The sequence below is a fragment of the Macaca fascicularis genome, chromosome 3 (assembly GCF_037993035.2).
Source record: "Macaca fascicularis isolate 582-1 chromosome 3, T2T-MFA8v1.1".
NCBI lineage: Eukaryota > Metazoa > Chordata > Mammalia > Primates > Cercopithecidae > Macaca > Macaca fascicularis.
In genome coordinates this window covers 81,300,384-81,328,185 of record NC_088377.1, presented here as the reverse complement: position 1 = coordinate 81,328,185, position 27,802 = coordinate 81,300,384, and positions in this window count along the sequence as shown.

Sequence of the window (27,802 nt, the reverse complement as noted above, 5' to 3'; positions counted from 1 at the left end):
GTTGTGAGTGATTCAGGCCTCTAAATTTTGGGTAACAATCATCTAAGTCCTAGGGCTTCCTGAGGAGGCAGCTCCATTTGGAGGCACCAACTGGGTTTATGTATAACATATACAGAGCTTTGTCTTGTAAATATTGGACAAATGCTCCCTCATAACTTGAGATCACCACAAATTACAATAGCCATAACAGGGGTTCCTTTAAATTCCCATGTTAGTTTATTTGCATGCACAATTATAAAACACTGGGTTCAGAATCTGTTGAAGTGAATGGGAAACTTATTTCCAGTGCTATCCTGATGCTTCCAAGTGAGGGATAGACAAGATTGCCTCCCTCCAAGAAATTAATGAAAAACTTTCTGAAGCCATTTCTGAACTTAAGAAACCCTCAGAAATTCCTTCTGTCTGTCCCACAACTGTTCCTTATCTCATCTGCTTATCTGCCCATGATCCTGATCTTCCTGAACCTTCTTGCCTGACTTATCTTCTCTCTCTTCTCCCTCTACTCTTCAACTAACCTTCTTTCCCTTCCTGAAACCTGTTATAATGGTTCCCATTGAAACCAAACACATAATGAGGTGAGAGGAGCCAGGTCAGATCTATACAACCTGCACTAGAATTGAACTTGAGAATACTGTCAAGAATTTCTCAAACCCTACAAAAGACTACTTGGGCTTTCTAAAAAAAAAATATTTGATTTGAAATTGTCATAGTAAGTGTCATGATAAGAATTTCCCAAGCCCTACAAAAGACGCTTTGGGATTTGCAAAATAATTTGATTTAAAATTGTCATAATAATGTCATTGCATTGCCTGCACCTATGATCCTGGATCCTTAAATTTTTATCTGTTAATTCACATGTTAGTCTCAGAATGAAAGGCCACAGAATGGCTGAAGTGAGCTAATTGGGTTAATCCACTAGAAGATTTTTTAAAAATGCAGAGGAAGATCAGGAATCGGTTTGTCACTTAGGGAATGCTTTCCACTGGGCTATACTGCAAATTTTCCCTAAAAATGTTAACTGGAATAAGATCTGACAATGTAAACAGAGGCCAGATGAACCCATCCTTGATAATTGTAAATAATTTAAGAAAACATTTGAGCAAAATTTTGGTGTGGCCAATGCCAGCCTTTAGAATTATCACAATGGCATCATTTTAAACTCCGCCTTCCTTAATGGGCTAACTAAAAACTTAGCCATTTTAGTAAACTGACACCACAATAATTGGGTCACAACCTAAACGCATGACCTTGTCTATTTAGCTGACCAACTCTCTAAAGTTCTCCAAAGAAGGAGAAAAACAAGACTTTAAAGGTCTTGAATGTACAGTTCCAGCAGCTGACATGCCAGAATAAGATCCCTGAGACAAAGCAAGCAACTCCTAATGACCAACAGGGCATCTTTTATTACAGAGACCCTGATCACTTCAAGAGGGATTGCCAAAACGTAAAATGGCAACTCCAGCAAAAACTGTCTTCCAAGGAAGAATGAGGCTGCTTGAGGATTAAAAGGAAGCTTTTCTATTTCTAGTTACTAACTAATACTCTTGGGGAAATAGACATGTTAATAAATGGAGAACAGACCTGGGACCTCATTGATTCCATGCTGCTTTCTCTGTTCTCAACCCCACTGCCTTAAAACTGTCTCCTTCCTCAGTGTAACAAATACTGTCCAATGATAGGGGTATGTAGACAACCTAAGACTGTCTATCAGTTCCAACTTTTGGAATTTCAATAAGAGATATTAGCTGATATTCTTTCTGTTTTGCTTTGTTCCTTCAGCTCCCATGCATCATTTTAGTAGAATTTATTTTTTTAAAGAAATTTCCAGTGCACATATTTTCTTCTTTCGAAAAAGGGAAATAGTTGTGAACATGGAACATAATTCAAAGGAATAGAAAACTCAGCCTACAGATATTGAAAGCATAGACACTGGAAATGTTACTATGCAAATCCAATGCAACATTTCAGAACAAATGGATGAAACTAACAACACTACCAGATCATTTATGGTCACAATCATTCACAAACATTGGAAAAATAATTTCAGCCACTACTATTAAGGTTGAAGTAAATCCACCTAAACTTTTACCTAAAATAATCCAGTTTTAGGTGAAGAGTATAAGCCTTTACCTAAAACCAGATACAATAGAAGAAATAACTCCCCTAATGCAAGATATAAAAAGGTACGTAATTATCTTTTCTATTAACGCCTGAAATTACAACTCTTCAGTTTAGAAAAACAAATAAAAAGGGTGGACATTTTGTTCAATATTTGAGGGCAACAAATAATATTATAATTTCAAGACATCCTATGGTTACGTAACTCCCATACCCTCTTTTCAACAATACCCACCAGGCTGGGTGCGGTGGCTCATGCCTGTAATCCTGGCACTTTGCGAGGCTGAAGCAGGTGGTTTGCCTGAGCTCAGGAGTTCGAGACCAGCCTGGGCAACACGGTGAAACCTTATCTCTAGTAAACACAAAAAAATTTAGCTATACATGGCGGTGTGCGCCTGTAGTCCTAGCTACTCAGGAGGCTGAGGCAGAATTGCTTGAATCCAGGAGGTAGAGGTTGCAGTGAGCCAAGATCTTGCCACTGCACTCCAGCCTGGGTGACAGAGTCAGATTCCATCTCAAAAATAAATAAATAAATAAAATAATAATAATAACAACAAAACAAAACAAAACAATATCCCCCAGAAGTCAGATATTTATTATTTATTTATTTTTTTTTTACTTTTATTTTTTCCTATGCAGTGCTTTCTTAGTATTCTAGTGGATACAGACAGCCAATACCTGTTTGCTTTCACCAAGAATGACCACCAGTGTAGCTGGACTCCCCAAGGATATACTTAAAGTCCAACTAATTTTCCCAAATGTTGAAATCTGACCTAGCTAATCTGGACTCCTGAGGAGTCTCTATGCTTGTGCCTACAATATGTAGATAATGTCCATCTCTGTTCTTACAGCTTATTGGTTCTTAGAAATAACAATATAAAAGCAATTGGCCCTAAAGGGAAATAGCTCTTTAAGGAAAACTTCAGTTCTCCTAAAACCAATTAGAACACCTAGGATGTTTAATTTTCAAAGATAGGTTGCTAATAAATCCAGAAAGAATCAAAATAATTCTGGCCTTTCCTGAACCTTCTACCAAAAAACAACTCAGAGGGTTTCTAGGTCTGGCCAGATGTTATTAGAATGAGATAACCAATTTTTATTTGCTAGCTCTGCCCCTATATGCCTTGCTAAACACAATCCAACTAGATCCTCTTATGTGGATCCCAGAAGGACTATTAGCAACAGAAATCATTAAGGGTAGTCTTATGACTGCCTTTAACCCGGGCACCCTAATTACAATCTCCCTATTTTCTTATTTGTACATGAAGATAAGGGAAGTGCTCTGGGGATTCTAACTCAAAAACATAGGGACAGTTATAGACCTATAGGATACTATAGGTTTTTACGGACAACAGATGCAGTAGCAAGAGTTTACTACTCTGCATGAGGGCAATTTCAGCTACTATCATGCTCCCCAAAGCAATAGAAGAAATTATGATGGGTTCCTCTCTCCCTGTCTATGTCTCCCTCTGTGAAAAATCTGCTAAATTCTCACTAGCCCAGCATTTTTCTGTCAGCAGACTTGCTTCACATGAAGTTCTTCTCTTGTCTTTCCCAAACGTTACCATTTCTTGCTACAGCAACCTTAACTCGGCCACCCTGCTGCCATTACCCTCCCATAAAACACCTCACAACTGTGTTGTCTTCACTGAATAAATCATTATACCCATACAGGACTTACAATAGACCCATATCCACAATGTTGACCTAATCTGGTTTACATATGGTTCATAACTTTGGAATGATTCAGGAAAATACTACGAAGACTATGCTATTGTCTCCTTGATTGAAATCACAAAAGGCAACCCTTTTCCAGAAACAAAATTAGCTCAGCAAGTAGAATTGACTACCTTAAATGGAGTATGTTAATGGGTGGAAGATAAAATTAAAAGGTTACACAAATAGAAGGTATGCATCAGTAGTCCCTAATTTGGGGGATGCTCTAGAAGCAATGTGGCTTTTTGACCTCTTCAGGGCAACCCATCAAGAATGGCCAATTGATTATTTTTTAGCAAAAAGTTTAATATATTAGAGCACTTTTGTGCCTTTGGCCAGCGGTGGAATAATAATTGGCATAGGTCTGATAGTAACAATGTTGTTGCAAAAAAGAAAGTGATAGCTGGTTGAAAATGTGGCTGGTGTTTATCTTACAGGTGGTTACAGTTTAATTATCATGAAGAGTAAGGTGGGTTTTTTTCTTTATTATAGGTGTTGGTAGATGGGTGGCAGTAGCCATCTCCCCTTTCTTGAAGCAAGACTTGGCTGTATGTGTATATGGAGTCAATTTGAATCATGGTGTCTCTGTTGTCCAGCAAAAAATACGGTCTTCCTAGATGGTGTTATAATCTTTTTTTTTTTTTTTTTTTGAGACGGAGTCTAGCTCTGTTGCCCAGGCTGGAGTGCAGTGGCCGGATCTCAGCTCACTGCAAGCCCCGCCTCCCGGGTTCACGCCATTCTCCTGCCTCAGCCTCCCGAGTAGCTGGGAGTACAGGAGCCCGCCACCTCGCCCGGCTAATTTTTTTTGTATTTTAGTAGAGACGGGGTTTCACCGTGTTAGCCAGGATGGTCTCGATCTCCTGAACTCGTGATCCGCCCGTCTCGGCCTCCCAAAGTGCTGGGATTACAGGCTTGAGCCACCGCGCCCGGCCAATGGTGTTATAATCTTATGGTGTGTCACAGTGAAGTTGGAAACTGTGGAGAAGGCAGAAACAGGGACTACTACATGATCTGAGTTCCTGCTAAGACCAGTAGTGGGAGAATGGTGGCAAATATGAGAGATTTCCAGTGGAGGCTGCTGCCTGAAAGAGCTGGATCAAAGTATTATCTTGTCAAGCTAGGGACAATATAAAAAGGGTGAGAATAGGAAGAAAATAGAGTAGAGACATTTCTATAGGAGCATGTCCTTAAGGTATGGATCGCTCATGCTATTTTTGTGGTTTAGGAAGGCCTTTGAGCAGTTTTCCTCCGTGGGTGGGCCAGGTGTTGCTTGCCTTCATTCTGGTAAACCCACAACCTTCGGCGTGGGCATCATGGCCGTCATGAACATGTCATACTGCTGCAGAGATTTTGTTTCCGGCCAGTTTTGGGGCCAGTTTATGGCCAAATTTGGGGGTCTGTTCCCAACACTGCCCTGCTTTACCTCCTCCTCCTCCACATTCTTATACAAGTTATCTGAGATACAATCTGGGATTTTTCTGACCGAAGCATATAATTTAACCATATTCTCTTGACCAGAACAGATTATTTCTTGAATCAAAATAATAAGGTCAGTTGACTAATTACATGTTGAATAAGTTGCTGAAATGTGAATCTCAGATGTGGATTAGAGGACAAGTCTCAATGCTGCAGCAATATGCATTCTTTTTTTTTTTTTTTTTTTTTTTGAGATGGAGTTTCACTCTGTCGCCTAGGCTAGAGTGCAGTGACCCAATCTTGCCTCACTGCAACCTCCCCTTCCCAGGTTCAAGCAATTCTCCTGCCTCAGCCTCCCAAGTAGCTGGAACTACAGGCGCCTGCCACCATGCCTGACTAAGTTTTTTGTATTTTTTTTTTAGTAGAGACAGGTTTCGCTATGTTGGCCAGACTGCTCTTGAACTCTTGACCTCAAGTGATCCACCCGCCTCGGCCCTCGCAAAGTGCTGGAATTACAGTCGTGAGCCAATGCACCTGGCTGCAGTATGCATTCTTGAAGAATCAGAACTGACTTTGGTAATGATGGGGATTATTTAACATTTACCAGACAAACGAAACCATCATCACCAACAAAAAACAAGTGATCCCTCCAAACAGAATACAATTAGACATAAGCTCTTTGAAATATTTCTGGTGTCTGATTATGTCATGGAGGCCAACAAGATACATGAATTTTGGAATATTTTAGGTAGAATATATCTTGAGAGGTCAAATTATTAAAGTCTTTGTAAATTGTAACTCTATTACTACAGAAATAAAAAAAAATGATGAACTTTTTTTAGCTAACTTAAATGGAATCCATCAGAGTCAAATCAAAGGCAGGAATCAGTTGGGGTTTCTATTATTTTGGAGACAAAAAGTACTTAGACTGTTCAGATTTGGAAGCCTAGACATTTCTTTCCAAATCCAAAATCATTAGTTTAGCAGTCTGTTAATTTCTAACTCCCAATTATGTGATGATTCCAGATTCACAGAGTTATTTTAGTGCTTTAGACAAGTTAGGTTGCAGACTGCATTTTAGGTCAACATTGCTGAGGTAGGCATTTCCAACACTATTCAAAGGCAGTTTATCAAACCTTACCTTAATTTTTACTGAGTTTTACTTAGGGTAACTTCATGTCTGTATTAGTAGTTCATTCTGTTTTATGGCTGATATATCCCATTGTGTATATATATCAAATCTGTTTACCTGTTCCTCACGCGATGAATATTTGGGTTGTGTTCACTTATTCACATTTAAAAAAAATTCTTGTACCCATTAACCATCCCCATTCTCCTATCCCTAACTACTCTTCCCAAACTCTGATAACCATCGTTCTACTTTGTATCAACATTTGTACAATTGTTTTGATTTCTATATCCCACAAATACATGAGAATATGCAATGTTTGTCTTTCTGTGTCTGGCTTATTTCACTTAACAGAATGAGCTCCAGTTTCATCCATGTTGTTGCAAATGATAGGATCTCTCTCTTTTTTTTTTTTTTTTTTTTTTTGAGACAGAGTCTCATTCTGTTGCCCAGGCTGGAGTGCAGTGGTGCAATCTCAGCTCACTGCAACCTCCACCTCCCAGGTTCAAATGATTCTCCTGTCTCAGTCTCCCTAAGTAGCTGGGATTACAGGTGTGTGCCACCACGCCCAGCTAATTTTTGTATTTTTACTAGAGACAGGTTTCACTATGTTAGTCAGGCTGGTCTTGCATTCCTGACCTCATGATCTACCCGCTTTGGCCTCCCAAAGTGCTGAGATTAGAGGCATGAGCCAACATGCTCAGGCCTCACTTTTTTATGGCTGAATAGTATTCCATTGTGCATAAGTATCACATTTTCTTTATCCAAATACTTGTTGATGAACACTTAGGTTGCTTCAAATGTTGGCTCTTGTGAACATGCTGCAACACACGTGGGAGTGCAGATGTCTCTTCGATACACTGATTTCCTTTCTTTCAGGTATATACCCAGCAGTGGGATTGCTGCATCATATTTTAGTTCTATTTTTAGTTTTTTGTGGAACCTCTGAACTGTTCTCCATGCTGGTTGTACTAATATACATTCCCCTGAATGTATATTAGTACATGAGGATTCCCTTTTATCCACATCCTCGTCAGCATTTATTATTGCCTGTATGCTGGATATAACCCATTTTAACTTGGTTGAGATGATACTTCATGGTGGTTTTTATTTGCATTTTTCTAATGATCAATGATACCGAACACCATTTCATATGCCTGTTTGCCATTTTTATGTCTTCTTTTGAGAAATGTCTATTCAAATATTTTGCCCATTTTTAATTGCAATATTTGATTTTTTCCTATAGAGTTGTTTGAGTTCCTTATATGTTGTGGTTATTAATCCTTTGTCAGATGGGTAGTTTACAAATATTTCTCCCATTCTGTGGGTTGTCTCTTCACTTTGTTGCTTTCTTTCCTGTGCAGAAGCTTTTTAACTTGATGTGATTTCATTTATCCATTTTTGCTTTGGTTGCCTGTGCTTGTGAAATATTACTCAAGAAATTTTTACCCAGAGCAATGTCCTGGAGCTTTTCTCCAGTGTTTTCTTGTAGTAGTTTCACAGTTCGAGGTTTTAGATATAAGTTTTTAATCCATTTTGATTTGATTTTTATATATAATGGGAATAGGAATCTAGTTTAATTCTTATGCATATGGATATCCAATTTTCCCAGCACTATTTATTGAAGAGACTATCTTTTCCCCAGTGTATGTTCTCAACACTTCTGTCAAAAGTCAGTTCACTGTAGATGTGTGGACTTTTTTTGGGGGGGAGGGTTCCCTATTATGTTCCCTATTGGTCTAGTTGTCTGTTTTTATGCCAGTACCATACAGTTTTGGTTATTATAGCTCTGTAGTATAATTTGAAGTCAGGTAATGTGATTCCTCCAGTTTTTTTCTTTTTGCTATGAATAGCTTTGGCTATTCTAATTCTTTTATGGTTCCATATAAAATTTAAAATTGTTTTTCCTATTTCTGTAAAGAATGCCATTTGTATTTTGATAAGTATTGCATTTAATCTATAGATTGCTTTGGGTACTATGGACCTTTTTACATTATTGATTCTTCCAATGCAAAAACATGGAACATCTTTCCATTTTTTGTATCATCTTCGATTTCTTTAATCAGCGTTTTACAGTTTTCATTGTAGAGATCTTACACCTACTTTGTCAAGTTAATTCATAGATATTTAATTTTATTTATGGCTATTATAAATGGGATTATATTTTTATTTTTTTCAGATTCTTCGCTGTTGGCATATAGATATGCTACTGATTTTTGTATGTTTATTTTGTATCCTGCAATTTTTACTGAATTGGTTTATCAGTTCTAATAGTTTTCTGGTGAAGTTGTTTGAGGGGCTTACAGCTTATCTTTAGATTAGGGATTGGAAACATCACAAAGGTCAATTTTCAACCTACATTCAACCATTTTTGTTGATTAAATGCTTCCCAACTTGCTGCTACCCTTAGGTTAATTTTCAGATATGTTAAATTGATACTGACATTTTTTTCCATCTTTTTTGCTGCTTGCATGAAGACGTCAAATTTCAGAGGTGCTTGCTCCATTGTTTTCACTGACATCAACCCAAAATACAGGTATGGTTTTAGAGATTTAATGTTTCAAATTAGAACTATGAATATTATTATTTATTGTTTCCTTTTTGTGTCTCTTTTGATGTTTTGAAATTCACAGGACTGTTCCCATTTTATCTATATTGTCACATTTGTTGGCACTGTTTTGGTCAAAATATCCTTTTTTTTCCTTTGGATATTTTCATGATGTACATTTGTCACCTTTTCTATTCCTGATATTAAAACTTTAAATTTCTCCATATTCCTTTTATTCTTGTTAAGTATTTCCAGGTATTTATCCATTATATTAGTCTTCTGTAAGTAATCATCATATGGTTTTATTTGTTTCCTATTACTGTATCTAACTGCCACAGACTTAGTGGTTTAGAACAACAGGAATTTACTATCTTAGCATTCTGATAGTAAAAATCCTGAGATGGGAATGATGGGTCTAAACTTAAGGTGTTGGCAAGGCTCTGTTCCCTCTGTAGTATGTAAGGGAGATTCATTTTCTTGACTTCATCAGTTTCTAGAGGTCATCCACATTAAATGACTTACATCTCCTAGTCAGTAATCACATTACTCCAACCTCTATTTCTATTATCACATTTCTTTTTTTTTTACTTTCCCGCTTCCCTTTTCCTTGTACATAGTCCCTTGTTATTACACTGAGTCAACATGTCTACTTCAAGAAAATCTACCATCATAAAATTCTTAATTAATCTCATTTGCAAAGTCCCTTTTGCCATGAGATATAAAACAGTCACATGTCTTTGGGATCAAGATGTGGACATTTTTGGGAGGGGCATTATTCTGCCTACTACATGATTTTAATGATTCCTTCTACTGTACAATTGTGTTTTAGTTTATTAAGTTCTACCTCTTATATTTATTATTTTCCTTCTATGCTTTGGGTTTAACATTATGCTTCTAACTTTCAGAAACTGATAACAATTTTTCTTTTCCAACATACGTATTGAAGATTACAACCTTCCCTCTATGTACGGTTTCATCTGCAACCTGCAGGTTTGCCTGTGCTCTGTTTGTATTATCATTCCACTAAGATACAGTCTAATTTCCACTATAACTTTATTTTTGTTCCCTGAGCTATTTGAAAATGTATATAATGTTTTTTTGAGATATCTAAACTTCTTTTTTTTTTTTTTAGATGGAGTCTTGCTCTGTCCCTTAGGCTAGAGTGCTGTGGCGTGGCATGATTTTGGCTCACTGCAACCTCTGCCTCCCAGTTCAAGTGATTCTCCTGCCTCAGCTTCCCGAGTAGCTCAGACTATATATGTCTGCCCAGCTAATTTTCATATTTTTAGTAGAGATGGGGTTTCACTATGTTGGCCAGACGGGTCTCGAACTCCTGACTTCAAGTGATCTGCCCGCCCGTGAGCCACCACGCCTAGCCTAAACTTTTAGTATCATTGTTTTTAAAACACCCAAAACTTGGCTGGGCGTGGTGGCTCACGCCTGTAAACCCAGCACTTTGGGAGGCTGAGGCGGGTGGATCATGAGGTCAGGAGATCGAGACCATCCTGGCTAACACAGTGAAACCCCATCTCTACTAAAGATACAAAAAATTAGCCTGGCGTGGTGGCGGGCTCCTGTAGTCCCAGATACTTGGGAGGCTGAGGCAGGAGAATGGCATGAGTCAGGGAGGTGGAGCTTGCAGTGAGCCAAGATCGTGCCACTGCACTGTAGCCCAGGTGACAGAGCGAGACTCCATCTCAATAAATAAATAAATAAATACAAATAAATAAAATAAAACACCCCAAATTGTCAAGAATATCAATAAATCATCAAGTTAAGGGCAAACAACCCAATAAGAAGTTGGAACAAAACATACAAATAAACAGATTAATAAAGAAAAATCCCAAATAATTTAAGAATATATGAAGATATTCTCAAAATGACAAATATTCAGATGCGTGAAGACAACAAGATGGCACCATTTTATCAGCAGCATTGCAAAGGTTATTTAGATAGAGAATGCAAATTGTTGCTGATGCTGTGAGGAAAATGTTTCCATGGTTTATACTATTTTTAAGTGCTTTTTAAAGTCATAATTTGTGAATGTGTTCAGTTTGACATTCTGGTAAATGAGAAGGCTAGCAATGTTTATTTAATTAGGAATACACACATACACAGCCAGCTTCTAATAGATTTTTAATATTTCATTCTTGAAATTATAAGCAATTCTAAATGTTATATCATCTATCTTTCTGTGCATACGAAAACATATACAAATATTACATTTCTAGTGGATACATTATGGGGACAAATAGTTGGATAGTTCATTGAATCAACTCAAAGATACCTTACGATTGGAAAATTCCTGATTTTATCAGAAAGCATCAAAAAGAGGTTTTGTATGGGTTTCACAAGTTTTCTGTGTTACAATTATCCTTTGATTGACTGAAATTGTAAGTTGCATTCAATTGTTAGATGATCTTCATCTCAGAAATATACGTTGTGAAAAATCTATATTGCAGAGGTGATGAGATAGAGTTAGCATTACCAAAGTATTCAGCAGAATATTCTGCACATTTACATTACCATCTTCTGCGTATCACCAGGCCTGTTTTTCCTAAGTACTCAAAAACTTGCCATTAAACTGTTTCATTATTATTTTCCTTCTGATTGGCTGACTTGATATCTCACTTATATCCATATTTCTGTGATTTATATAATAATTTCATTTTTCTGAAATTTTTATCTCATTCAATTTTAAAAACAAAAAAGTAAATGTTAAAAAGGAGGAAGAATAATTAATATCAAGAGGTGAAGAGATAATATTATATCTGATAATGTTGAAAAAATATTAATAGAACATAAGATATAGTAAAATCATTCTGTTTCATGATACATAGAGATGAAATTTCTGAGTGCAGAATATTTTTAATTAAACTCATGTATTATATTTTTGTCAGCACCATAAAACACTGTGATAATCTAAAAACACACTCTACTATATCTATATGGATCTTGAAACAGAATGATGTTTCATGAATAAAAAAGGCATTATAAGTCATATTCCAATTTTGTATAGTACAGTAACAGAGATCCCATTTTGGTTAGTTAAAATAACTTACACATATACATACATTCATATGTGTGTATTCATAATGAAATTCCTGGAATTACGTGTGCAATAAGTTCATTTCTGTTTTATTGGATTAGGTTATATTTTCTACTACATTGGCTTCTGCATATATTATAATAATTATGTTTTATAGAAAATAAAAAATACAAATAAATGATTATTTTAAATTAACTAGCTTTAATATCAGCAACTGTTTTCATCCTTGGAATGTAAACAAAAGCAACCACGACTAAGAAACTGTCAAAAAAAAGTTTTACTTGCCAAACAAATATCAACATCAATTATAAGAACCAACAAAAGCTTGATATACACAAAAATGGAAACTCCTTAAAGCATTTATCTCACAGGGCCTATAAAACAATAATGAAAAAAACAAAGTAGGTAAGTAATGTGATGAATAGAGCAATACCTCATATCTCAATATTAACATTGAATGTAAATGGCTTAAATGCTGAACTTAAAAGATACGGAATGGAAGAATGGATTAAAAAATCACCAACCAAGTATCTGCTGTCTTTAAGAGACTCACCTAACATGTAAAGATTCACATAAACTTAAGGTAAAGGGATTGAAAAAGATATTCTAAACAAATGTAAACCCAAAGCAATCAGGAATAGCTATTCTTTTATCAAACAAAACAGACTTTAGAGCAATAACAGCTAAAAAAAGGCAAAAAAAGGACATTATATAATGATAAAAGGATTAATTCATCAAGAAGAAAGTATCACAATCCTAAATTTATATGCAGCTAACACTAGAGCTCCCAGATTTAAAAAGCAATTACTGCTAGTCCTAAGAAATGAGATAGACAACACAACAATAGTGGAAGACTTCAATAATCCACTGACAGCACTAGATAGATCATCAAGACAGAAAGTCAACAACAATGAAAACAATGGACTTGAACTATGCTACAGAACAAATGGACTTAACAGATATTTACAGAACATTATTCCCAACAACTACCAAATAGGCATTCTTCTCATCAGCACTTTAAACATTCCCCAAGATAGACCATATACTAGACCACAAAACAAGTCCCAATCAATTTCAGAAAACTGAAATCATATCAACTATCTCAATTGAAATTAAACTGGAGATCGGTTCCAAAAGGAACACATAAAACTAAACTAATACATGGAAATTTATCGCTTTTGAATGATTTTTGGTTAACAATGAAATCAAGATGAAAATTTAAAATTATCCAGGATGAATAATGGTGACACAAATCATCAAAGCCTCTGGGATACAAAGTAGTGCTAAGAGGAAAGTTATAGTGTTAAATGTCTATATCAAAAAGTCTGAAAAACACAAATAGACGAACTAAAGTCAAACCTCAAGGAACTAGAGAAAGAACAAACCATCCCTAACTCAGCAGAAGAAAAGAAATAACATTGATCAAAACTAAATAATATTGAGACAAAAATACATAAAACAAACAATGGTCTTTGAAAGGGTAAAATTGATAGACCATTAGTGAGATTGACCAAGAAGAGAGCACACCCAAATAAGCTCAATTAGAAATAAAACTGGAGATATTACAAATGATACCACAGAAATACAAAGGATCATTCAAGTTTACTATGAACACCTTTACACATTCAAACTAAAAAAATCTAAAGGAAATGGATACATTTCTGAAAATATACAATTCTCCTAGTTTAAATCAGGAAGAAATAGAAACCCTGAATTGACCAATAACAAACAGTGAGATTGAATCAGTAATTTAAAAAAAAAAAATGCGCAAGACCAGAGGAACTCACTGCTAAATTCTATCAGACATTCAAAGAAGATTTGGTACCAATCCAACTGAAACTATTTCAAAAGATAGAGAAAGAAGGAATCCTCCCTAAATTATTCTGTGAAGCCAGTGTCACTCTAATACCAAAACCAGAAAAGGGATATAATAACAACGAAAAAAAAACCTACAGAACAATATTCCTGATGAACAGAGATGCAAAAATCCTCAATGAAATACTAGCTAACAAAATTCGGTATCATATCAAAAAGATAACACATCATGATTAGGTGGATTTCATGTCAGGAACACAAGGATACTTTCATGTACGCAAGTCAATAAAGGTGATACGTTACATTAACCAAATAAAAAACAAAAACCATATGATCATATAGATGCAGAAAAAAGTTGATAATAGCCATCATAACCTTATGATAAAAAACCCTCAACAAAATAAGAACAAGAGGAACTTATCTCAAAGTAATAAAAGCCATCTGTAAAATACCCATGGCCAACATCATAGGGAATGGGGAAAAGTTGAAAGCATTCCCTTCTAAGAACTGGAATAAGACAAAGATACTCATTTTCACCACTTCCATTCAATACAGTACTGGAAGTCTTGGCCAGTGAAATTACATAAGAGAAATTAATCAAGCAAGAACATCCAAATTGGAAAAGAGAAAGTCAAACTGCCATTGTTCGCCAATGATACAATTGTATACCTAGAAAATCCTAAACACTCATCCAAAAAGCTCCTAGCTCCAATGAACGAATTCAGGAAAGCCTCAAGATATAAAATCAATGTACACAAATCAGTAGTAGTGCTGCATACCAACAATGACCAAGCTGAGAATCGAATCAAGAACTCAATCCCTTTTACAATAGCTGCAAAAATAATCAAAATTCCAGGAATATACTTCAGCAAGGAGGTAAAAGGTCTCTACATGGAAAACTACAAAACACTGCTGAAAGAAATCATAGATGACACAAACAAATACAAACACATCCCATGCTCATAGATAGGAATAATGAATATTTTGAAAATGACCATAGTGCCAAAAGTAATCTAAAGATTCAGTGCAATTCCCATATAAACACCACTATTATTCCTCACATAACTAGAAAAAAACAATATCAATAAATGAAAATTCATATGGAACCAAAAAGAGCACACATAGCTGCAGCAATACAAAGCAAAAAGAATAAATCTGGAGGTATCACATTATTCAACTTGAAATTATACTACAAAGCTTTAGTTACTAAAACAGCATGTTACTGGTATAGAAATGGCACATAGATCAAACAGAATAGAGAACCCAGAAATGAAGCCAAATACAGCCAACTGATCTTTGACAAAGCATGCAAAAACTTAAATTGGGAAAAGAACATCCTATTCAATAAATGATGCTGGGAAAACTGGCAAGTCAAATGTAGAAGAATGAAACTGGATCCTCACCTCTCACCTTATACAAACATCAGCTCAAGATGTATCAAAGACTTAACCTAAGAACCGAAACCATAAAAATTATAGAAGATAACATTGGAAAAATTCTTCTAATTCTTCTAGACATTGGCTTAGGCAAAGAATTCATGACTAAAACCCCAAAAGCAAATGCAATGAAACAAAAATAAACAAATAGGACCTAATTATACTAAAATATTCTGCACAGCAAAGGAAGTAATCAACAGAGCAAATAGACAACCCACAGAACAGAAGAAAGTATTCACAAACTATGCATCCAACAAAGGAGTAACATGTAGAATCCACATGGAACTCAAACAAATAAGAAAGAAAGAATCCCATCAAAAAGTAGGCAAATACATGACTAGACAATTCTTCAAAAGGAGATATAAACAGCCAACAAACATATGAAAAAATGCTTAACAACACTGATTATTAGAAAAATGCAAATTAAAACCAAATTAAAACCAAATTAAAAGTGAGATTCTACCTTACTCCTGCAAGAATGGCCATAATAAAAAGTCAAAAAACAGATGTTTGCATGGATGTGGTGAAATGGAATACTTTTACACTACTGGTGGAAATGTAAATTAGTACAACCACTATGGAAAACAGCATCAAGATTCCTTAAAGAAATAAAAGTAGAATGACCATTTGATCCAGCAACCCCACTCCTGGGTATCTACCCGAAGGAAAAGAAGTCAGTATGTGAAAAAGACGCATGTACATGCATGTTTACAGCAGCACAATTTGCAATTGTGAAGACGTGGAACCAACCTAAGCGCCCATCAACCAATGAGTGAATAAAGAAAATGTGGTATATATACACCATGGAATACTACTCAGGCATAAAGAGGAACAAAATACTGTATTTTGCAGAAACTTGGATGGAGCTGGAGGACATTGTTGTAAATGATGTAACTCAGGAATGGAAAACCAAATATTCTATGTTCTCACTTATAAGTGGTAGCTAAGTGATGAAGATGCAAATTCATAGGAACTATATAATGGACTCTGGGGACTAAAGGGGAAAGGTTGGGAGGGGGATGAGAGATAAAAGACTACATATTGGGTAAAGTGTACACTGCTTGGGTGATGAGTGCACTGAAATCTCAGAAATTACCACTAAATAACTTATTCATATAACAAAATCCACCTGTACTCCAAAAACTATTGCAATAAAGTGTTTTAAAAAGCCATTAGTCCAGTAAGACTCTTCATTACAGCTTTGTTATTTTGCTGTAAGTGTATTTGATATTCTGTCACGAGTGGATTCCAAATATGTATATACTATTTAATTGTAAAATAACTACATGTAGATGTTTTGTGCAGCTTTTCAAAGCACTCAAAAGCAACACAGAAGGAGACTTATAATGGGACAATTCTATATTCCTTGTGACAATGGAGCCACCGATAAGTGTCTTCCCTGTTTCTATTTCTCTTTCACAGCAGGGAGTCCACAGGGCAAATGTGTTCAGGGCACTCTGGGAACAGGAAACCTTCCAGTTTAACAGCAACTTGGCTCACATTTCTATTCCCCACTATGATATCAGCCCTTTTCTGGGGTACCTAATGTCACCACTGACAAAATTAGTTTCACTGCTAGGAGCACAGCCCTGTTACTTTTATCTGGTGTACTGCGAAATAAAACCAGTGAGCTCTGGAGGAAGGTTGGCCACCAGCACCCAGGCATCTGCTTTAAGGAAATGACTATTCGTAGCCCTTCAGCTTGTCTCAAAGACATGTTCTTTCCGGAAAGCAACCAGCATTTTATCTGTCAGTTTCAAGCAAGAAAACAAGCAGGTTATATATCTAATATGAAAATAAAGTAAAACTTTTATCTTCTGAGATAAATATTTATGATTGTTCAACATCTGGTAGGGAGCATCTTGTCTGACATCATTTATTATTTCCATCTGTCTCATCTGAACCTCACCCAGTGACCAGAAATAATCATTTCTGAGGCTTATTTCATTAGAGCGATATCATACCTCTTTTACTGGCTGTCTCTGAGGGAGGTTTTTAGCAATAAATTGTTGCTCATTCCATATTAGCTCTCCGTCATAATACGAAGATCAAAACAAAAATAACACTCTTTGCTGTCAGCAGGCTGCTTAGCATGAATTCCAAAATATTCTCACTAGATTGGGGAGAAAATGTAAGGGCAAGTAGCTTACTAAATCTGAGAATTAACAATCCTCAATATTTATTCATGTTTTAAATAAAGGACTCTCCACAAGTATGCTTTAATAAGAAGAATGGCTTCAGCTCTCCAGTGCTTGAAAGATGTTCAAGAATATATGCTGAAATCCACTGAAAAAAATGAAAAATCAGGACATACCTTCCCCTTAATCTTAATGTCACCCAGACACACAATCCTGTAATTAAGAAGTAACTGAATAACCTAAGTGCCAGGTGGCCTAATTTTATATCTAAAGTATTGTAATCAGATTAACCATATATTGAGATTGCTTTATTTAATTCCTGAGCAGACAAAAAAACAAACAAACAAACAAACAAACAAAAACATTGCTTTTCATAGAGGAGTTTATTTAGTATGTACTTATTCACACTCTGCAAACAGTCTCATGCTCCTCCCAGGAAAGAATCCCAACTCCCAGAAGCAGTTTGCTCAGTTTGTTGGCAACTGGTGAAGGGAAAGGCAAGTACTATCTTGGCCATTTGCTTTAGAGAAATTAGTTTAGTCACTAAAGCCTGCAGTCGTCAGACTCTCCCAAAGGAAGACCAAAACGTCTCTCAAACATACATCCTACATTGAACTAAAATGTGTAGGATGCAGCTAAGTCAGTGCTGGGGTACATTTTATAGCAATACATGCATGTAGTGGAAAGGAAGAAAAGTCTAAAATCAGGAAAATGAGCTCCCACTTCAGAAAACTATGAAAGGAAGAGCTAAATAAACACAAAGCGACAGAGGAAGAATATAATAAAGAGAAACCATAAATAAAGAAACTCTAGAGAAAAAAATTGATGCAAAACTTTTATTAAAAGAAAAAAACATGAATTACTAGTAGCAGGCATGAAGTGGACTATCATTAGAAACACTGCAAATATCGAAATGATAAGGGAATGCTATGCACAGCTCTCCACACAAAGACTTTACAACCAATGAATGAATTCCTCTAGAAGCACAAACTATCACAACTCACCAAAATGTAAAACAAATAATGGCCAAGTGTGAAACAAATAGTAAGTATTAAGGAAACTAAATTCATAATTTTAAAACTTATGAAAAATAAACTCACAGGCCCACTAGAATTTATTGAAGAATTCAACAAAATATTCAAAGAAGAATTAACAATGTTAGTAAACTAAATCCAACAATATAAAAACACACAGTACAATTAAGTGGGATTTTTTTCCAGTTATGCAAGTCTGTTTCATCCTTAGGAAATAAATCACTGTAATGCGCCATATTAACCAACTAAAGAAGAAAAAATTATATTACATAAATTGTACAGAAAGCATTTCACAAAATCCATTCATCTGTACACTAGAAGTAGAAGGAAATGTGTGAAACATTATTTTTAAAATCTACAAAATCCAAAAGCTAACATCATAATAACAAAAGGTAATGTTTTTCCTCAAAGATCAGCAACAAGGCAATGATATCTACTTTCCGTCCTTATTCAACATAATAGTGAAAATTCTAGCTACTGTAATAAGCCACGAAAAAATAAGTCAAATAGTTTGGAAAGGAAATAATGCTCCTGCTCGTTGCAGATGATGACCTGATTGTATACATAGAATATTCCAAATAATTAACAACACAAAACCTAGAAGTAACAAGAGAGTACAGTAAGGTCATGGGATGCACAATCATCACACAATGTTTAGCTGCATTTCTATTTACTAACAGAGAAGTGGGAACAAAATTTTAAAACCCAGTATCATTTATAATTGCTCTAACAAAAATTGCACATTTGAGTATACATTTAGGAAAGAATGTCAAGTATTTTATGCCAAAAAATACAAAATAGTGATGAAAGAAGACCTAAATAAGCCGAGACATCATGTGTTTATAAATTAGAAGACACAGCTTAATAAAGATATCAATTATCTCTAAATTGACCTACAGGTTTAATGCAATTCTTACCAACATCTCAGAAAGAGATTTTATGAACGAGCTCATCCTAAATGTAAATGGAAAAGGAAAGCCCTGGAATATGTGAAACAACTTTGAAAAAGAACAATAAAGTGGGAGGAATCATTATTTCTGAAGTAATAATGAGGCAATGTGGCCCTGACAGAAAGGTTGGGGGACTTTACGTTTTCGAAGAGGTAGTATGAGTGAGGATTCTGGGGTGATGGAACTTCCTATTTTCCGATTACAAGAATCTAAATGTGTATATACCTAAATGTGAAATTATAAAATACCTAGAAATTTCTGTAAAATAATTCAGCAGAATAGAATTGATTGATGAAGCAATTAATATGTATCAAAATATTGCCATTTGTTAAATTTCGGTGATGGGCATTGACTTGTATTAGTCCTTCTATGTTTTATACATTTGCAAATTCTCCCTCTCTCTCTTTTTTCACACACACACACACACACACACACACACACACACACACACACACACGCAGGCACGTGCACACACACACACAAACACTTTTTTTCTGAATCATTTGAAAGCAAGTTGCCAATATGTTGCCACTTAACTCCTTAATGCTTGTATTTACTTTTTAAATAACACTCTCCTATGTAACCATAGTGCAAAATAAAAACTAAGAAATTAATATTACTATCTAACCCTCTGACCACATTTAAATTTCACAAATTGTCTTAATAGTTTTCTATATTGATTCACAATCCCATCTATGATCATGTTTTATTTAATTGTCGTGTCTTCTTACTGTTCTTCAGTTGGAAACAATTTCTCATACTTTTTGTTTTCTGCTTTTCATTACTTTAATATTTTGATAACTACAGGCTATTTCCCCTGTAGAACATTCCTCATTTTGGGTTTGCTTGATGTTTTCTCATATTATAAACATTTTGGGAGTATCTTTGTAATGATGGTTTGTTCTCGCTACATCAGGAGAAAATGATCTTGGTTTGTTCTGTTATTGGTGATAAGCTTTTCACTTTGTAACCATAATATCTAGGATTTTCTGAACTAGAAAGCTAACTAATAATTACATTTGAATAATTAATTACTTCAAATTAAAAAGGAGATATTTTCATACTGCATAAATACCTTATTCCACATCAAAATTATTCATTGAATTCAGCACTTGTTGCTGATTCCTCACAGGAATCTAATGTTACTGTTATGGAAGCCATATGATGGTTTTAATTTCTACTATTCCATTTATGTTTACTAGTTGAATTCTACAATAAGTAGAGCTTACCAATCTCCCCTTTCCATTGACTCATATCAGTGTGGACTCTTAGATTTATATTTAACTCAATGTTAAGTAGAATCGTTAATGTCACGATTTGTTAGGATAATTATTTATTTTGAAATTCAGTATCTCCCAGGTTTGGCTAGTGGGAAATCCATCAAGCTACGTCCTATGTCTCTTTGAGAGGCCCTATCACTCTTGGAGCACTTTCTTACATTCTGGCACAAAATGTTCAGGCTCATCTTGTGTTTTCTCTGTCCAGTCCCGATATCAAGGATCCATGACCCTTTGTTACGGGGGTGTTACTACTTCTAGTGCCCCTCAGCAGAAAGAGCTAAAAAATAAATGCATGTATATGCACATACACACACACACACACCCTCACACACATCTGTATCTATGTACATATTTCTTTTATATGAATATTAATCATGAGATTACATCTAGACCCTGGATTATCATCAAGCACCACAGGGTTAATTTTCGCCTTGTTCATTTCCCATGTTCTCAACTGTATTCTATAACCTGGCTTCCATTATAGTCAATATATTTACTTATGAATGTATTCTTTCTGTACATAATCTCTTACTCACCAGGGCCATTTCCACAGCCCCAAACATGCTGTCCAGATACTGCTATCCTCTAGAGGTGTTGCTTTAATACTCTTTTCTAGACATGGCGCCCCCTCTCACACTAGGTAGTTTGGCTAGTTACTTGGAACCAATCAAGTGGAGGATGTTTGAAAATTTTGTATTAAAAAAAAATACTTAAAATTGCAAAGCTCATAGCAATTTTCAGAGCACATTGAAATTATTCAATACATTTTGGTGACAAATGTTAATATTTTCCCAGAAAATGTTTAATATGTCGTCTCCAAATAGCTATTTCATTTACTTCCCAACTTCCGAAGACAATAATTCCATGTTCATTGGGTTTAACATTTATCCTGTTTTCTCCACAAATTTATCTTAAAAATCTGTTAGTAGCTAGCTAGCTTTAATTTTATTTCAGAATATAGTTTCTGGAGTACATACTTTGACTATATTTTGCTACCTACTGAAGTCAAGCACAACGCCTGTAGTTTTCGAGTCTTTTCTAAGCACCACAAAAATATTAGTGAAGCTTTATTAGTCCTACTCTTCTCCAGCTTGCTTATTTCAATCCAAGTTTACTCATCAAGCTTCTTATTGTAGAATGTTTTATTCCAATAAAATCAAAACAAAACCACATTTTGTTTTATCTTCAAGATTTGTATTTTGGCTTTTGCTTGAATATAGTGATTACATGTGCAGTGCTGATTTAAACTCACCCTGAATACTTCATTTATGTCACGGTTACCTTCAACGACACTTGAGGGTTCCCTATTTTTGACTCACTAGTTAATTATATGACCAACTGAAAGAAAAATGATATCTTTTTGTGGCCTTTATATTATTCATGACAAAAACATTTATTCTACAACTTTGGATAATCTTTCCAGAATTATGAAATGGACAATAATTCTAGCCAATTGTGATTACTTAAGTGTTATCTTATTTTCTGTAACTTGTGGTTGTTTACCTATGGAATTATTAAAGCAATTGTGTTACTTCAAGTTAGTTCATGCCTCACCTGAATACTTAACTAGTATTTCCTTTCATGGAATTCTCCCTACAAATATAGTAGAAGGAAATTGGTTCTGAAGATAAAAGCCAAATGTAGTGTTTAGCTATTAAGGATGATTTAATGTGTAGCAACTTAATATTCCTCCCACAGACCACCACTGAGTGATGGAATAGATCTTTTGATTAAAATGTTTTCAAATAGGTATTTTGAAGGTTATTTGCATGAATATCTCTAGCAGTAAAAGTCAATAAATCTTTGCAAAGCTCTAAGAGTGTGATTTAACTAATTGAATAAATCCCCAAGTTTTACAAAGCAATTTTAGACTGTTAGATTTACAACGCATCAGAGCTGATCACTATTTAAATTTTCCATTATAAGATAAATGTTTATAAAAAATTACAAAGACCTAAAATAATATCAATAATACATCTGGTAGAACAAGAAGAGGTACTTAAGAAAAGAAACTAAATCTCATTTGAAAATACTATCCAAGTTACAGCTTGTAATACATATTATTGGGAAGTATTAATCAATATTGGAGAAATATTTTTTTGTTCCTCACTTAAGTAACAGAGCTTTGTAGAAAAAAATCTAGTTTAGCTGAGAACCATTCCTCCAATTTCCCCAGTATTAAGTACTATTATGGCCCTCTGTCATTCTGAATTTTTACCTAGTGACAATATAAACTCGATAGTATACAGAATGTTTTATGTATTAATTTTTGAAAACAAAATATTATGATTAATTGTTGCTTTATTTTCTGTAGTTTGAATAAGTCCTTTAATTTTTATTTTAGACTTACCTAATGACACAGGACAGGGAATCATGACTCAAAAGTTCAAATTTATGTTGAGATATTTCATATTTCCTTATGGAAACTTCTTAGTAATTATAAGTAAAGACTGTAGTCTTATTAATTTATTTGTTCATACATTCACTCAGCAATTCATGCAATCAACATATATTTGTCAACTTCCATGTACTAAACTCTGCCAAGCGCTTTGGATGGAATAGCAAATAACACAGATGAAGTTCCCACCCTCTTGGAACTCATTCACCTCCTACGGGATAAATAGGAGAGAGAAGATAACTTTTTACATGGTATTTGGAGACAGGGCAGAGGTCATAAGGGTGGGACCATAATATAATAGGATTGGTGTCATTATAAGGAAAGGAAGAAAGTTCAGAGCGTTTTCTCTCTCTCTCTTTCTCTGTCTCTCTCTCTCTCTTACACCCAGTGGAAAGGCCAAATGAGCACACATTAACACGGTGGCAATCTGCAAGCCAAGATGAGAGCCCTCACAAGAACAAATTCTGACAACACTTTGATCTTGGGCTTTCCGCCTGTAGAACTGTGGGGAAATACATTTCTGTTGTTTAAGCCTCCCAGTCTGTTGTACTTTTTATGGCAGCACAAGCAGACAAATTTAGTTGTGTGCATGGTAAGTATGAATTACAAATCACTTTAGCAGAATGACTTATAAAATAATTGGTATCAGAAGGAAACATTTAACATGGCAAACAATGCCACATCAAATCTTCAGGCAAAACTTTCTAAACTGACAGCCTCACACAGAAAACTTAATAATTTCTTAATGATGTTAAATGAGGATTTAGAGCATTTTAATAAATAATTATTGTCTAAAAATGCAAACATGGTTCTTACGTGTTTTGTCTCCAAAGGGGGAAAAATAGTAGGAAAAGAGTTATAGGGAGAAGGAGGAGAATGAGGAGGAAAGGAGGGGGTGAAGGAGAAGGAGGAGGAGAAAAAGGGAAGGAAAGATAGAGAAAAAGAAGGAGAAAGAGAAGAAAAAGAAAAAGAAGAGGGTGAGGAGGAGGAGGCGGAGGGGAAACACTATTTGGTAGGTAGTCTACCTTTTCACTTCCCCTCATCATTCTCAGGCCTTAGTTAAATACTGATTAATCAGTTTCACTCTAAGTCTATTATTATAGTCATTCCCTCATTCCCTTGCCTACATCTTCCACTGCTTTGTTTCTTATTTACTTCATAATGTTCACCAGAAAATCTCAATTCCAGTTATATACTCTTGTCAGTCAATTCTGTTTTAAAGGAATTGCCCCTTATTTTGGCCTATGATCTCATTTTCCCTATGGTGATAGTATGTCCTGAGTAGCTATGGAGTAAGAAAGTAAAGATGTATTGTGCACACTTGAGGCAAAACACTTGGCAGGAAGCCAGTTGAGAGCTTCCTGGAAGTTCTATTCTACCCGAGACTGCCAAGACTTAGAGGATGAAACATAAGCAGCAAAGTTGTCCGCCCCAGTCCACCTCTGGCATTGTTGAGATCCTCACATGACCTTAAGTACACCACTGTTGATTAAACTTTTGATGCTGGATAGCTGCAGTCTCTTTAAAACAATAACATTGGTTAAAATACATAAACTGCGGCCGAGCGAGGGGGTTCACGCCTGTAATCCCAGCACTTTGGGAGGTCAAGAGGGGTGAATCACCTGAGGTGGAGAGTTTGAGACCAGTCTGACCAACACGGAGAAACCTCGTCTCTCCCAGAAATACAAAACTAGCCGGGCATGGTGGTGCATGCCTATAGTCTCAGCTATTTGGGAGGCTGACACAGGAGAATCGCTTGAACCCGGGAGGCGGAGGCTGTGGTGAGCTGAGATCGCACCATTGCACTCCTGCCTGGGCAACAAGAATGAAACTCCATCTCAAAAAAAAAAAAATCTAGATATAGATATAGGTATAGATATAGGTATAGATGCTACAATCTACTTTGTTGTAACTGATAATTACCATTACCTACCTCCTCCACCATTCATTCTAGTTGCCTTTATCTTTAATGAACATTTCAATTGGTCTAGATTGCTTTTCTGTTGGGATGACTCAGATCTTCCCTGAGAAAAATACCAAAGCCCTGGTATCTTGCTCTTGTTGGCATTGGTTGCTATAATTATCTATTTCTGTTATCATCAGAGAACCTCCATTATTTAACAAGTCCTTGATTATAGTCTTGGCCAACTACTCCTGTGATTGTACTTTTTCCTATCTTAGCCCAATAGTCCAACATTTTGAGAAACCTAGAATGATTAGGTAGTAGTCATAGCTGAAGCTCAGTGGAAATATCACTGGGATTTCTCTCAGAGGATTTAGTGGAAATATTATATCAGTAGGAAAAAGGAGTATATTGTCCAGGAGACCCTAAGAATGGAATGTATAATTACACGTGTAGAACATAGGCATTTACAATGGCAATTTCACTTTCCATCCTTAAATTTCTAGACTCAAGTTTTGAAGTTATAAAGGACATTCCTCTTACATCAGTACATATTCCACTTCTTGGAATACAGTGCCTGCCATCAATCATTGGTGTGTTGCTCCCAGACAGATACACTATCTAAGTCTTTAATATTTTATGCCATTGTTCTATGAGACCAAACGCTTTCCAGTGAGATAGTATATGGTAGAACCAGCAGCACCTATGAGCAGATACTACCAGCTAGTAGTTATCGTTAGGTTATACCTCTGGTTTTGAGGTCCCTAAGACCATCTGCAGACTTTATGATTCACTAGAATGACTCACAGGACTCAGAAAAAGTTATTGTACTCACAATTTTAGTTTATGACATTTGAAGGTTACAGATTAAAATCAGCAAAGGCAAATGGAGAAATCCAAGACAAGACTGTTGTGAGCATCCACATGACAATTCCCCAGTGAAACTGCAAAAGATATGATTAATTCTCCCAGAGATGATGTCTGACAAGTCAAAAGTGTTACCAACGAGAGAAGTTCAACTGAGTCTTGGTGTCCAGGATTTTCATTTGGGATTAATTGTGTAAACATTCAGTAGCCCTGTAACTGACCTCGACTATTCAGATCACAGCATCTCAGAACACAAGTAGGCATCAACAATAAATCGCATTAGTAAGATAAACTTATCTGGTCACACCGGTATAGTGTGACCCAAAGACATAGGCATACAAATACATTATTATTAGGTAGAAAATTTTGAGAGCTCAGAAGTTACCTCCTGGGAGTCACCCAAGGATCTGTCCTGAAGACAGGTCTTTTTTTTCAAATGTGCATGGTTTGAGCAACACAGGCCTGCTGTGTTAACCTTTTCCTGTACAACCTCATTATGTAAGAAATGGATCCCTTAGCCCAATACTGATATTATGTAGTTGATAATATTATTAAGTACGTAATTGTGATATTGGTAAATGGGACAATTGATGCTAGTAGAGACTCCCAATGTGCCAAAGGACAGAAACCACGTGGTCCATACCTAAGACAACATGATTTCAGAGTGGAGTGGGAGAAAACCTGCCTAGAACTGTTAACTCTGGTCATGACTGAAATAAGAGATGATGCAAGAGGATTTGAGTTAGATAAGTAAAGTCACAATATATAGAGGACAAAGGGAAGGTGAAGAATCACCTACACAGTCTCCACCAGGTTTCTTCAGCTTTTCTCTGGTTCAAGGATCTGACACCAGCTCTGATTGTCGTAAAGAATTGTCAGAGGAGAGGTCAGGAACAAAATTCCAAGGTGATTTTCTATTTGATTCTTCTACAGATTTAAAGGAAGCTTCCTTCCCACCTGGAGCTGCCATAAAACCTCAGATAACCATGTTGGGGGTTGACTGGGTAGAATGAAACCAAACATTTTGCTGTTCAGCATATTGATAAGAACCAGAATACAGCTTGCCAGCTATACCTTTAATAAGGTTAAAAATTAGGACTATATTGTTATGTGCTTTCTGTACTTGAGAATGAATGCAGTTATTTCAAAGAAAGATACATTTTATAGACAGGATTGGAATACCTTTCTTCTATATTAACTGAGCCCTGAGAGAATAAAAAGTGAGAATCGCAAACTGCAGAAGAGTAACATGGGATATTGCAAAATGGGCACAAACAGACACCAAATAATGACCAAAAATGTCAAAGTTATCAGCAATAGTTGACTGGCCTTTTAAACGAAACCAGCAGTAACTAACAGGCCTTCTCCTTTGTCCTTCTCCAGGTAAGACAGGTTATGCTTCAGAGTTCTGTTGCAGTGTGTAAATCTCTGTCCAGTGCCCTCAGAGGAAACCCAATATATCATAGCTATAAAATACTCAGTTAAACTGCCCAGATGCTACCATGAAAGAGTTTTCAAATTACAAAATATTTATGTCAATACCACATTTTATCTGTACTTTTTATTGTGCAATGAACACAAGGTCTCTGGAGGTTTCCTTCATTGACTGCTATCCAGCAGTTATTTTCACACAAAGCACATGTGCACATTCACTCGTGTGCACACAAAGCACATACATGGTAGGAATTCCTTGAAGAGGTCATTTAGAATTTTTACACAGTAGTGATAGTATGCGAAGTATGTGTACACCTGCTACAATTCCCTGGATAATTTTCACTGTGTGCTGAATTACTGATTTCATTTTGTAAGTTATAATTTATGAAATAAATACATTTTCTTGCTCTGTGTTCAAACTACTCAATTACTCATTTTGGAGTAATACATATTCTTAAATATGGTTCTAATTCATTGTTTTCATATCCCTGCCATACCCTAATTTGTGTTGTACCTAATTAAAGTTATATGTTCCTAATTTACCACCATGCCTTCCTGTCTTGGCTCCATC